This window comes from Martes martes (assembly GCF_963455335.1).
Source record: "Martes martes genome assembly, chromosome: 3".
Classification (NCBI taxonomy): domain Eukaryota; kingdom Metazoa; phylum Chordata; class Mammalia; order Carnivora; family Mustelidae; genus Martes; species Martes martes.
In genome coordinates, this window is record NC_137890.1 from 172,220,648 (window position 1) to 172,233,884 (window position 13,237).

At 36.3% G+C, this 13,237-nt stretch overlaps 1 protein-coding gene across 2 annotated transcripts in view; it reads right to left on the minus strand.

Moving 5' to 3' along the window:
• Positions 1–13,237, minus strand: part of SPAG16 (sperm associated antigen 16) — a gene marked incomplete at both ends in the record, with an annotated part of 1,046,083 nt that overhangs the window by 615,750 nt on the left and 417,096 nt on the right. The gene's annotated exons all lie outside the window — the stretch shown is intronic.

The following is a 13,237-nucleotide window of genomic DNA, read 5'->3' on the forward strand; positions in this document are numbered from 1 at the left end:
AGAAATGGAAGAAAAACTTCCAAACTCATTTTATGAGGCCAGCATTACCTTGATCCCAAAACCAGACAAAGACCCTGTCAAAAAGGAGAATTACAGACCAGTATCTTTGATGAAGACAGATGTAAAAATTCTCACAAAAATACTAGCCAATAGGATCCAACAGTATATTAAAAGGATTATTCACCACGACCAAGTGTGATTTATTCCAGGGCTGCAAGGTTGGTTCAACATCTGCAAATCAATCAATGTGATACAATACATTAATAAAAGAAAGAACAAGAACCATATGATACTCTCAATAGATGCTAAAAAGGCATCTGACAAAGTACAGCATCCTTTCTTGATCAAAACTCTTCACAGTATAGGGATAAAGGGTACATACCCCATTATCATCAAAGCCATCCATGAAAAACCCACAGCAAGTATCATTTCTAATGGGGAAAAACTGAGAGCTTTTTCCCTATGATCAGGAACACTGCAGGGATGTCCACTATCACTACTGCTATTTAACATAGTATTAGAGGTCCTAGCCTCAGCAATCAGACAACAAAAGAAACAAAAGGCATCCGGATCGGCAAAGAAGATGTCAAACTCTTACTCTTTGCAGATGATACGATACTTTATGTGGAAAACCCAAAAGACTCCACTCCAAAACTGCTAGAACTCATACAGGAATTCATACAGGAATTCAGCGAAGTGTCAGGATATAAAATCAATGCACAGGAATCAGATGCATTTCTATAAACCAACAGTAAGACAGAAGAAAGAGAAATTAAAGAGTCAATTCCATTTACAATCACTCCCCAAACCACAAGATACCTAGGAATAATCCTAACCAAAGAGGCAAGGAATCTGTACTCAGGAAACTATAAAGTACTCATGAAAGGAATTGAAGAAGACACAATGAAATGGAAAAATGTTCCATGCTCATGGATTGGAAGAACAAATATTGTAAAAATGTCCAAGCTAATGAACAGACATTTCTGCAAAGAAGACATCCAGATGGCCAATCGACACATGAAAAAATACTCCACAGCACTCGGCATCAGGGAAGTACAAATCAAAACCACAATGAGATACCACCTCACACCAATCAGAATGGCTAAAATTAAAAAGTCAAGAAATGACAGATGCTGGTTAGGATGTGGAGAAAGGGGAACCCTCCTACAACATTGGTGTGAATGCAAGCTGGTGCAGCCACTCTGGAAAACAGCATGGAGGTTCCTCAAAAAGTTGATAATAGAGCTACTCTATGACCCAGCAATTACACTACTGGATATTTACCCTAAAGATACAAATATAGTGATCCAAAGGGGCACGTGCACCCAAATGTTTATAGCAGCAATGTCCACAATAGCCAAACTATGGAATGAACCTAGATGTCCATCAACAGATGAATGGATAAAGAAGAAATGGTATATATATACAATGGAATACTATGCAGCCATCAAAAGAAATGAAATCTTGCCATTTGTGATGACGTGGATGGAACTAGAGGGTATTATGCTTAGTGAAATAAGTCAGTCAAAGACAACTATCATATTATCTTCCTGATATGAGGAAGTGGAGATGCAACGTGGGGAGTTTGGGGGGTAGGAAAAGAATAAATGAAATAAGATGGGATCGGGAGGGAGACAAACCATAAGAGACTATTAATCTCACAAAACAAACTGACGGTTGGAAGTCTTTAACACCAAAAGAAAACAGTGCATCTTATTTTATAGGCAGTAATGAGTTACCAATGATGCTTAAAAATTAAAATACTGTAATCCAGGATTTATGGGTAATTTTGGCCATAATAATAGTTTTGTGTTGGGGAAGAATAAGGGAGTGGATATGGTCATGGGATTAAAAAGTGATTACAATAGTAATCACCAAGTTAAATGATACTGGGAGGCAATAACAAGTGGAAAGAAAGGGTAAAACAAATGAGAGAGGCAGTGCTAAAGGTCATTTGGGGGGGCAGATTTTAATATGAATGCTTAAGAAAAATCTAGACAAACAAAGAGTAAACATCATATCAAGATTTTGATGCAAAATGGACTGAGTAATAAAAATGTCATTATCAAAAATTGGAAACACAAAGGCTTCACATGTTATTTTTAACCACCAGGAAAAATAGGTTAGTATATGTGGGCTAAAAATGAATAGGTAGATATGATAATTTCAATTTTATTTGGGAAATGAATCTATTTGGAACAGCAAGAGTCATAGAATCCATGGATAAAGTATGGTGGAAACATGAGAAAAGCAAGGAGAATCTTTGAAACAACAGGAATCATTATGTCATATGAATAAATATGGCTACTACTGAGCAGAACTGTCGATGTTGAATCCAGTTTACTGAAATGGTGCTCTTTTTTAAACTGCTAGTGAACCAAAAGATTAGAATGATGAGCAAATTTTAGTTCTGCAAACAGCATCTCTAACACAATATCAACCAATAATCTCTTATGTATTTATGAAGAGAGATGGCAGACATAGTCTCAGACACATCATAACAAAGAGGAAACGATGATTCTCAGAATTGAGGTTTTACTTATTAAACAACATAGCTACTGATTAATCACTCTTACTGTTGAGTGTTTTTATGGGAAATTCTCAATGAGAAACCATATAAATCATCCAAGGCAAATTTATTAAGATGCTTGCTAAAAATACCAAGATTCACACTAAAATGTCAAGAACTGAGTGCATCTTATTCAACGATTAACCCAAATGAAATACTATAGCCTAAAGAAAGGATGTTTTTATTTCCAACTACAAAGTAATCAAATGAGTGAGCAGACTTATTGAACAATTTTTAAATCTATTTTTAGATTCCACTACACGCATTTTAAGTGCTCTACTACAATCATAGTGACTAAAATGGCCCTTCCAAAGTATTAGAATTCAATTTCTTATCTTTAAGTATACCAATATTTTTCTTTCCGTGACAGAGAAAATAGAAAAAAATATTCAGACTTCTGTTTTTCATCAATGTTTATAAAACAGAGATGATATTGAAGGAGGAGAGAGAAGAAATCAGATTACCTAGATATATAAAAGGAAATATTTTACCCATGGAAATTGAGAAATGATTTGAGAGCTGTTCTCTGGGTATTAATAGCAATTCATCTACAAAATCAATAGTATTGATACCTGGCATAGTGATCAAGAATTTAATGTTACTTGTAAAAGAAAGGCAACTTTTATAAACATTCTTTAGGAAGCTGACAGAAAATGATTACATACATGCTAACCCAGACCAAAGTGACAATCAGTTAAGTAGCAAAAGTTTGATGACCTATGTGGCTGACATATGTGAACCTGTCACACTTCAAATTAAATAAAAGTGATAAATTTTAATGTCTAATTCAATTTTAAAAAAATTAATGTAAAGTTTGACAGTTAACATCATGCAGGACAGAATCATGCTACATGCTAGAAGTGGGTGAGAGAGATGAAAAAGTTTTATTTCTTATGTTATACACCTCTGTAGTACTTGAATTTTACACAAGGTGTGTGTACCTTTCTAATAATAAACATATGATAAACCAACACATGTATTGAGCACTTGCTGCATGCCAAGCACTGGGCTTGACCTTGTATAAATAGGATTAGTAGGTACAAACCTTCACACTCAACAAGTCCAAGACTGATTAGATATAATTATGAAATATAATCACAAACAACAACAACATATATGGAAACTAAGGATGGTGTCATACACAGAATTCTATGGGACCATAGAAGTACAAAAATTAGTTCTGAAAGATTAAAGAGTTGTTCAAAATTTACAGGCCTAAGCTTCCAATGAGAAGGAAGTGTAAGAAATTTTAGGATATTTGCTTCTCTTCCTGTACGGTTAGATTAGAACTCCTCTGAGAGCAAGGAGCACAAAATTTTACCATGGAGCTCCTGTTATAAGTACTCTATCCTTTAAATCAGAGCCAGCCCAGTGTGGAATGAGAAAATAAAAGTCTTTAGAAGAAAAATAGCAATCATGAAAAAATTTAATTCTTACTTCGAGAGTATCCACTGACTGAAGGGAAAAAAAAAAACAAAAAACTTTCGTGTGGTGAGAATTTCAGCAAACTTAGAATGTTAAAATCAATGTGCCACTGCCAGCTTTCCAGTACTTATTTTTTATCATTGAATCTCCCCCAAGCTTCAGCGTCCTCATCTGTAAAATAGGTTAAAATCTATTCTACCTATTTTTTTAAAGTTGTTGACACTTACAAAAGCTCTGTGTTACAAGCAATGTAGATATTCATAATTTCACTCTTTAAGTCCACTTATCTTCAGTATCTTTTTATTAATTAATGGTTTTGGGTTTTCTTATTGGCAGGGATCATGAATCAGCAGAACAAAAAGTGTTCTATTATCCGTTTCATTTTTTATTATTTTTAAAAAGATTTATTTATTTTTTTATTTTAGAGGAAGGGTGGAGCAGAGGAAGAGGGAGAGGGAGAATCTCAAGCAAACTCTCTGCAGAATGCAGAGTCTGACATGGGGCTCCATCTCACAACTCTGAGATCATGAAGTGAACCAAAATGATGAGTTGGACACAACCAACTGAGCCACCCAGGCACCCCTAAGTGTTCTTTTAAAGATAATGAAGCATTTCTTTTGAGTTGTCACACTGGGAATTTATAATTCTTCTTTGATGCATTCTGATCAAGTACCATACCACATGGTACTAAATGCTTGGTTTCCTCTTGAGATTTCCCTATGCTCCTGTAGGGACATAGAGGGCAGTCTCTCTTTTGAATAAGGTCTCTCCATTATTCTACTTTGCCATCTCCAGGAAATTTTACTCATTACTCAGACTTTTTTTACACTTTCAAAGTAAAATCTCAGTGCACACTAGATCATCTTACATAAATGAGATCATGTTGAAGGTGACATAGGAGAAGTCCCTTTATGATCTCTCATTTTACTCTTCAATATTAATATGTTTATGTCAAGATAACTTGCTGGGACATTGCAAACAAAGAGAATAAAAGAAAACAGGTTAACTCAAACCAAATTGAGAGAAGATTTAAAAAATCCTATTTTACTAGTTATGTAACACGTTGGGAGGAAGAACACTAATGATCACAAGTTGTTTTCCTCCTTAGATTTCTCTCTCTCTCTCTCTCTCTCTCTCTCTCTCCTTTCTCTTCCTCTTCCCTCCTTCCCACTCTCCTTTCTTTTCTTTTCTTAAAAAAAATTTAAAAAACTCTAAAGAGGAACTATTACAGCTGACAGTACTAGGAAAATCAACTATAATCAACTAGGAAAATCAACTATCAATAAAAAAATAAATTTACAGACTTTGAAACGAGATAGTATTTCACTTTTGGTACATATTACACTAATGTAAATTGAGGTGCTATAATTTAGTAAGCATGAAGCTTTCCATCAATTTGACAGTCTTATTAGCCTCTGAAGAGGTAAAAACAGAGAGGAGGTAGTATTGTTATAGAAAACACGCCTCTGTTAGCTCTTTTTTCTCTAGTCATATAATACACTATGGAATTACTTACTGAAAAGATTTTAGAGATTTTGTATTATAACCTAAATTTTTACTAAATTTTTTTATTATTTTGTTTATTTTTGACCTTGATACTACAAAAGACAATCACAGGAGGAAAAAGCTCTTCAATAAACAAATTCAAGAATAGTTTCCTTGTGACCAAACTACAAATGAAAAGTTAAACATGTGACATGATATAAAAAGTTCTGAAAATTTTACCCAGCTCAAAGAATACCTTCCCCAGTTAAAGGATTGATGTCTGAAAGTCCAAAATTAAATATTCTTTTCTTAAATAAAAAAATATTGCCAGTGGCTGGTTAACAAGATGCCAGAGGAGTAGAAGACTGAAACAGCTTTAGGTCCCGGAACTTTAGCTAAATAGTTACCAAATCATTCCAAACACCTACAAACTCAACAGGAGATAGAAGAGAAGAGGAGCAGCAATTCTAGGAACAGAAAATTGACCACTTTCTGGAAGGTAGGATGTGTGGAGAAGTGAATCCGAGGTGATAGGAAAACACACCACAGGGGGAGGGGCCAGCTTCTGGCAAGCAGTGGAGCAGCAGAGCACAAAATCAGAACTTTTAAAAGTCAGCTCCACTGAGGGATGTCGCTCCAGAGGCTAAGCAGGGATGGAGCCCTCGTGGGGACAGTGTGGTCTCAGGAACCACAGGATCACAAAAAGACCAGAATTGCCCAGTGTGTCAGAACTGCCGGGTATCTGAGTGGGAAAGCAAGCTACAGAGACATAGCTGGAGCCTAAGAGTGAGCTCTCAGCTCAGGGTTACTTTAAGCTGTGATCCCTTACTTTAAGCTGTGAATTCCCTTCTGGAGAAATAAAAGAATTAAAATCTAACCAAATTGAAAACAAAAAAAAGCTATTAATGAGGTCCAATAAAAAATGGAGGCTTTTACTGCTAGGATAAAAGAAGCATAAGAGAGAATTAGTGATATAGAAGACCAAATGACAGAGAATAAAGAAGCTGAGCAAAAAAGAGACAAACAACTACTGGACTATGAGAGGAGAATTCAAGAGATAAGTGATACCATAAGATGAAACAATATTAGAATAGTTGGGATCCCAGAAGAAGAAGAAAGAGAGAGGGGGGCAGAAGGTATATTGGAGGGAATTATAGTAGAGAATTTCCCTAATATGGCAAAGGGAACAAGCATCAAAATCCAGGAGGCACAGAGAATCCCCCTCAAAATCAATAAGAATAGGTCCACACCCTATCATCTGATAATAAAATTTACAAGTCTTAGTGACAAAAAAGAAAATCCTGAAAGCAGCTCACGACAAGAAATCTGTAATGTACAATGGTAGAAATATTAGATAGGCAGCAGACCTATCCACAGAGACCTGTCAGGCCAGAAAGGACTGGCATGATTTTTCCAGAGCACTAAATGAGAAAAATATGCAGCCAAGAATACTATATCCAGCTAGACTGTCATTGAAAAGTGAAGGAGAGATAAAAAGCTTCCAGGACAAGCAAACTTGAAAGAACTTGCAAACATCAGACCAGCCCTACAGGAAATATTGAAAGGAGTCTTCTAAGCAAAGAGAGAGCCTTAAAAGTAGTAGAACAGAAAGGAATAGAGACAATATACAGTGACAGTCACCGTACAGGCAAGACAATGACACTAAATTCATATCTTTCAATAGTTCCCCTGAATGTAAATGGGCTAAATGCCCCAGTCAAAAGACACCAGGTATCAGAAGGATAAAAGAAACAAGACCCATTGATATGCTGCCCACAATAAACTCATTTTAGACCCAAAGACACCTCCAGATTTAAAGTGAGGGGATGGAAAACAATTTACCGTGCTCATGGATATCAAAAGAAAGCTGGGGTGGCAATACTTATATCAGAACAATGAGATTTTAAGCCAAAGCCTATAATAAGAGATGAGGAAGGACACTATATCATACTTAAAGGGTCTGTCCACCAAGAAGATATAACATTTTAAATATCTATGACCCAAACATGGTAGTAGTCAATAATATAAACCAATTAATAATAAAATCAAAGAAACACATCAACAATAAGACAATAATAGTAGGGTACTTTAACACCCCCTCACTGAAATGGACAGATCATCCAAGCAAAAGATCAACAAGGAAATAAAGGTTTTAAATGACACACTGGACCAGATGGACATCACAGATATATTCAGAACATTCCATCCCAAAGCAATAGAATACACATTCTCCACTGGTGCACATGGAACATTCTTCAGAAGAGATCACATCCTGAGTCACAAATCAGGTCTCAACAAGTACCAAAATATTGGGGTCATTCCCTGCATAGTTTCAGACCACAATGCTCTGAAACTAGAACTCAATCACAAGAGGAAAGCTGGAAAGAACTCAAATACATGGAGGGTAAAGAGAATTCTACTAAAGAATGAATGGGTCAACCAGGAAATTAAAGAAGCATTAAAAAAAAATTCACAGAAACCAATGAAAATGAAAACACAACTGCTCAAAATCTTTGGGACACAGCAAAGGTGGTCCTCAGAATAAAGTGTATAGCAATACAAGCCTTTCTCAAGAAGATGAAAGGTCTTGAGTACACAACCTAAACCTACACCTAAAGGAGCTGGAGATAGAGCAGCAAAGAAAGACTAAACCCAGCAGGAGAAGAGAAATAATACAGATAAGAGCAGAAATCAATGAAATAGAAACCAAAAGAACCGTAGAACAAATCAATGAAACTAAGAGCTGGTTCTTTGAAAGAATTAATAAATTTGACAAACCCCTGGCCACCCTTATCAAAAAGCAAAGAGAAAGGACCCAAATTAATAAAATCATAAATGAAAGAGGAGAGATACAACCAAGACCAAAGAAATACAAACAATTCTAAGAACATATTATGAGTAACTATACGCCAGCACATTTGACAATCTGGAAGAAATGGATGCCTTCCTAGAGATATATAAACCACCAAAACTGAACCAGGAAGAAATAGAAAACCTGAACAGATCCATAACCAGTAAGGGGATTGAAGAAGTCTTCAAAATCTCCCAGCATTTCCTTGATCCCAAAACCAGACAAAGACCAATATCTTTGATGAACACAGATGTAAAAATTCTCACAAAAATACTAGCCAATAGGATCCAAAGGTACATTAAAAGGATTATTCTCCACAAACAAGTGGGATTTATTTCTGGGCTGCAAGGTTGGTTCAACACCCACAAATCAATCAGTGCGATACAATACATTAATAAAAGAAAGAACAAGAACCATATGATACTCTCAATAGATACTGAAAAAGCATTTGACAAAGTAAAGCATCCTTTCTTAATCAAATTCTTCCCAGTGTGGGGATACAGGGTACATATCTCAATATCATCAAAGCCATATATGAAAAACCCACAGTGAATATCATTTTCTATGGGGAAAAACAGAACTTTCCCCTTAAGGTCAGGAATGCTACAGAGACGTCCACTATCACGACTGTTATTCAACATAGTACTAGAAGTCCTAGCTTCAGCAATCAGACAATAAAAAGAAATAAAATGCATCTGAATAGGCAACGAAGATGTCAAACTCTCACTCTTCACAGATGATATGGTACTTTATGTGGAAAACCTAAAAGACTCCACTCCAAAACTGCTAGAACTCATACAGGAACTCATACAGGAATTCAGTGAAGTGTCAGGATATAAAATCAATGCACAGGAATCAGATGCATTTCCATAAACCAACAGCAAGATAGGAGAAAGAGAAATTAAAGAGTCAATTCTATTTACAATTGCTCCCCAAACCACAAGATACCTAGGAATAATCCTAACCAAAGAGGCAAAGAATCTATACTCAGGAAACTATAAAGTACTCATGAAAGGAACTGAAGAAGACACAATGAAATGGAAAAACATTCCATGTTCATGGATTGAAGAACAAATATTGTGAAAATGCGTATGCTACCTAAGGCAATCTACACATTTAACGCAATCCCTATCAAAATACCACCAATTTTTTCCAAGGAAATGGAAGAAATAATCCTAAAATTTATATGGAACCAGAAAAGACCCCAAATAGCCAGAGGAATGTTGAAAAGGAAAACCAAAGTTGGTGGCATCACAATTCCAGGCTTCAAGCTCTATTACAAAGCTGTCATCATCAAGACAGTATGGTACTGGCACAGAAACAGACACATAGATCAATGGAACAGAATTAGAGTCCAGAAAAGGACCTTCAACCCTATGGTCAACCAATCTTCTACAAAGAAAACTAGAAAACTAATCTTCTACAAAGGAAAGAATGTTGAATGGAAAAAAGACAGTCTCTTCAACAAATCGTGTTGGGAAAATTGGACAGCCCCATGCAGAAGAATGAAACTGGACCATTTCCTTACACCATACACAAAAATAGACTCAAAATGGATGAAAAACCTCAATGTGAGACAGGAATCCATCAAAATCCTTGAGGAGAACACAGGCAGAAACCTCTTTGACCTCAGCTACAGCAACTTCTTCTTGAAACATTGCCAAAGGCAAGGGATGCAAGGGCATAAATGAACTTTTGGGATTTCATCAAGATCAAAAGCTTTTGCACAGCAAAGGAAACAGTCAACAAAACCAAAAGCCAACTGACAGAATGGGAGAAGATATTTGCAAACGACATATCAGATAAAGGGCTAGTATCCAAACTCTATAAAGAAGTCACCAAACTCAAACCCCAAAGAACAAATAATGCAATCAAGGAATAGGCCGAAGACATGAACAGACATTTCTGCAATGAAAACATCCAGATGGCCAACAGACACATGAAAAATTGTTCAACATCACTGGGCATCAGGGAAATACAAATCAAAACCACAATGAGATACCACCTCACACCAGTCAGAATGGCTAAAATTAACAAGTCAGGAAACGAGAGATGTCGGTGAGGATGTAGAGAAAGGGGAACCCTCCTACACTATTGGTGGGAATGCAAGCTGGTGCAGCCACTCTGGAAAACAGCATGGAGGTTCCTCAAAAAGTTGAAAACAGAGCTACCCTGTGACCCAGAAATTGCACTACTGGGTACTTATCTTAAATATACAAATGTAGTGATCCGAAGGGACACATGCATCTGAATGTGTATAGCAGCATTGTGCACAACAGCCAAACTATGGAATGAACCTAGATGTCCATCAACAGATGAATGGATAAAGAAGATTTGGTAAATATATACAATGGAATACTATGCTGCCATCAAAAGAAATGAAATCTTGCCATTTGCAATGATGTGGATGGATCTAGAGGGTGTTATGCTGAGCAAAATGAGTCAATCAGATAAAGACAATTATCATATAATCTCTCTGATATGAGGAATTTGAGAGGCGAGTGGGGGACATGGGGGTAGGGAAGGAAAAAAATGAAACATGATGGGACTGGGGAGGGAGACAAACCATAACAGACTCTTAATCTCACAAAACAAACGAGTTTTGCTGGGCAGTATGGGGTGGGGTAGGTAGAGGGTGGTTGGGTTATGTACATTGGGGAGTGTATGTGCTATGGTGAGTGCTGTGAAATGTGGAAGCCTGATGATTCACAGACCTGTACCCCTGGGGCAAATAATACATTACATGTTAATAAAAATAATTTATAAAAATTTTAAAAAATACAATAAAAAGGAAAAAAAATACTGCTTTCTGTTTGGATTTAAATACTGCTGTGAACATAAGTCACATTATGATGTTTTAGTCATTTATGAGATATAAAGGAAGGTATCCATTTCCTCAGTGGAAGGTATGGGCAGGGAAGGACTTAGGAGAATAAAAACTCTAGATAACAGGTGAAAGATTAGAGTCAGAAGGGGTGGCATCAAGTTTTTGCTTCTATGTTTTTATTTATTAAATTAAGGCAATGTCTTATATCCATTACAGCTATTTATCAGAAGAAAATTATTTCTCAGGAAGTGATAAGGACAAAATATTATATAGAATTCCTCAATGTTTTTTTCTCCCTCCCCATAAGGGAAAAGTCTTTGGCAAAGGCCAACAGATTGATTCGCATAAGAAATGGGAGTCACCAAAGAAAGGAAATGTTAACTCTGAGGATAGAAGGCTTGGCTGATGGGGGAATCAAGGGGAAGCCAAACTCATGGAGGATCCTTAAGTTTTGCCGAGTGTTATCCAATGCATACAATTTCATTCGTGTTGTCACCTCCTCAAGGGGCAATTCTGCAGAACCCTACATTAATTTTCAGAGCTTTTTAGAATGACAATGTCCTGAGATGGGTGTTCAACCAGGAACAAAAAGGCCTTTATGTGGGTTACAATAAGTATTATATTGTACATGATATATATTGGCTGATAATGAGTCATTATGAGAAACTACCCTTTACTCTTACGTATATAATTGTTAACTTTTGTATTAGAATCCATGATTGCCTATCTATCAACGGTAGGGTATTATAGGACTACTTCTCTGAAAGAACAGAATATGGTGGTCATCTTTAAGGAAACTAAATACAATTACTAGGCTTCAGAACACGAGTTAGAAAAGAAAAAACAATAGTATAAAATTATTCTCCATTGAAAATGCACAAAGAAGTATATGCTTTCCTCCAGTTCTGAAATCCAAATTTAATAGGCATTTCCCAAGATTTCTGAAATTTTTCAAAGAACAAGTGAGTAGTTTGGATCTATCTTAGCAAAGGAACAGATTTAAGAAGACTCGATCTGAACCCAACATCAGATGCCACATGGCTGAATAAATATTAGGTCCAGAAAATATATAAACATATATTATATTTATTATTATATATTATTAACAAAATATATTTATTATGTTAAATATATAAAATCAAGGATGTGTGTGTGTGTGTGCATGTGCGTGTGTGTGTGTGTGTGTGTGTGTGTGTGTGATATATGTTAAACAGAGAAAAATGGACAGAGGCTTGGAGTCAGAAAAACTGGACACCTCAAAGGATATCCTATGGGTCGGCTAACTTATATTTTGTGGACATAACATCACATGTAAAAGAACCTCTCAGCAAAAGTTTTGGGTAGGTGGGAGGTGGGGTGAGGAAAGGCCCTATAGGAACTGAATAGCAGCTAATGCTAAGCCAAATATAGACACTACTCTCAAAAGGCATGATGTTCACAAGTAGCTCCTAGGTTAAATAACCAAAAGCCTCAGGCAAAGTCCCCCAGATGGAGTGAGTAAAGGAGCAGGAGACAGCATGACTAGAATGCTGTTTTAAGTAGTAAATTAGAAATTTGATTTGAATATTCGTAGGATCCTAGATTTGTACTTTTTTGCACAATCACTTTTGTACATTTGGGTTCATTGTATTCTCTTTGTTTCTTTGTATAAAGACCCCATTCTTGGCTTTTCCAACATTCCCCTTTCCTCTCTGTTGGGTGATGGGGAGATAGACACATGTACACAGACACACAATTTTTTTTTTTTAAAGTAGCTATACTTCTGGTACATAGTACTTAGGACTCAGGAGAAGTTAACCCCACCCTGGCTCCAGAGAAGAAGCATGAGTAGACTAAGCCAGTCCATGGCAAATTCTTCCTTCTTGGCAGTGCTTAGTTCAGTTTTCCTGACGTAAGGCAGATGATCCATCCAGGGAAAATTTTTTATTTCCTAATTGGAGGAGATAGCTCCTTACCCTCCCTGTGCATATTAACAAGTAAGATGTTGCTTTAGTTGTGGATGACTGCCATCTTCTAACCATGAAGAACAAAGCCAACATACAAAAGAGGGCAGAATTGAACATATCATAAGAATAGAACC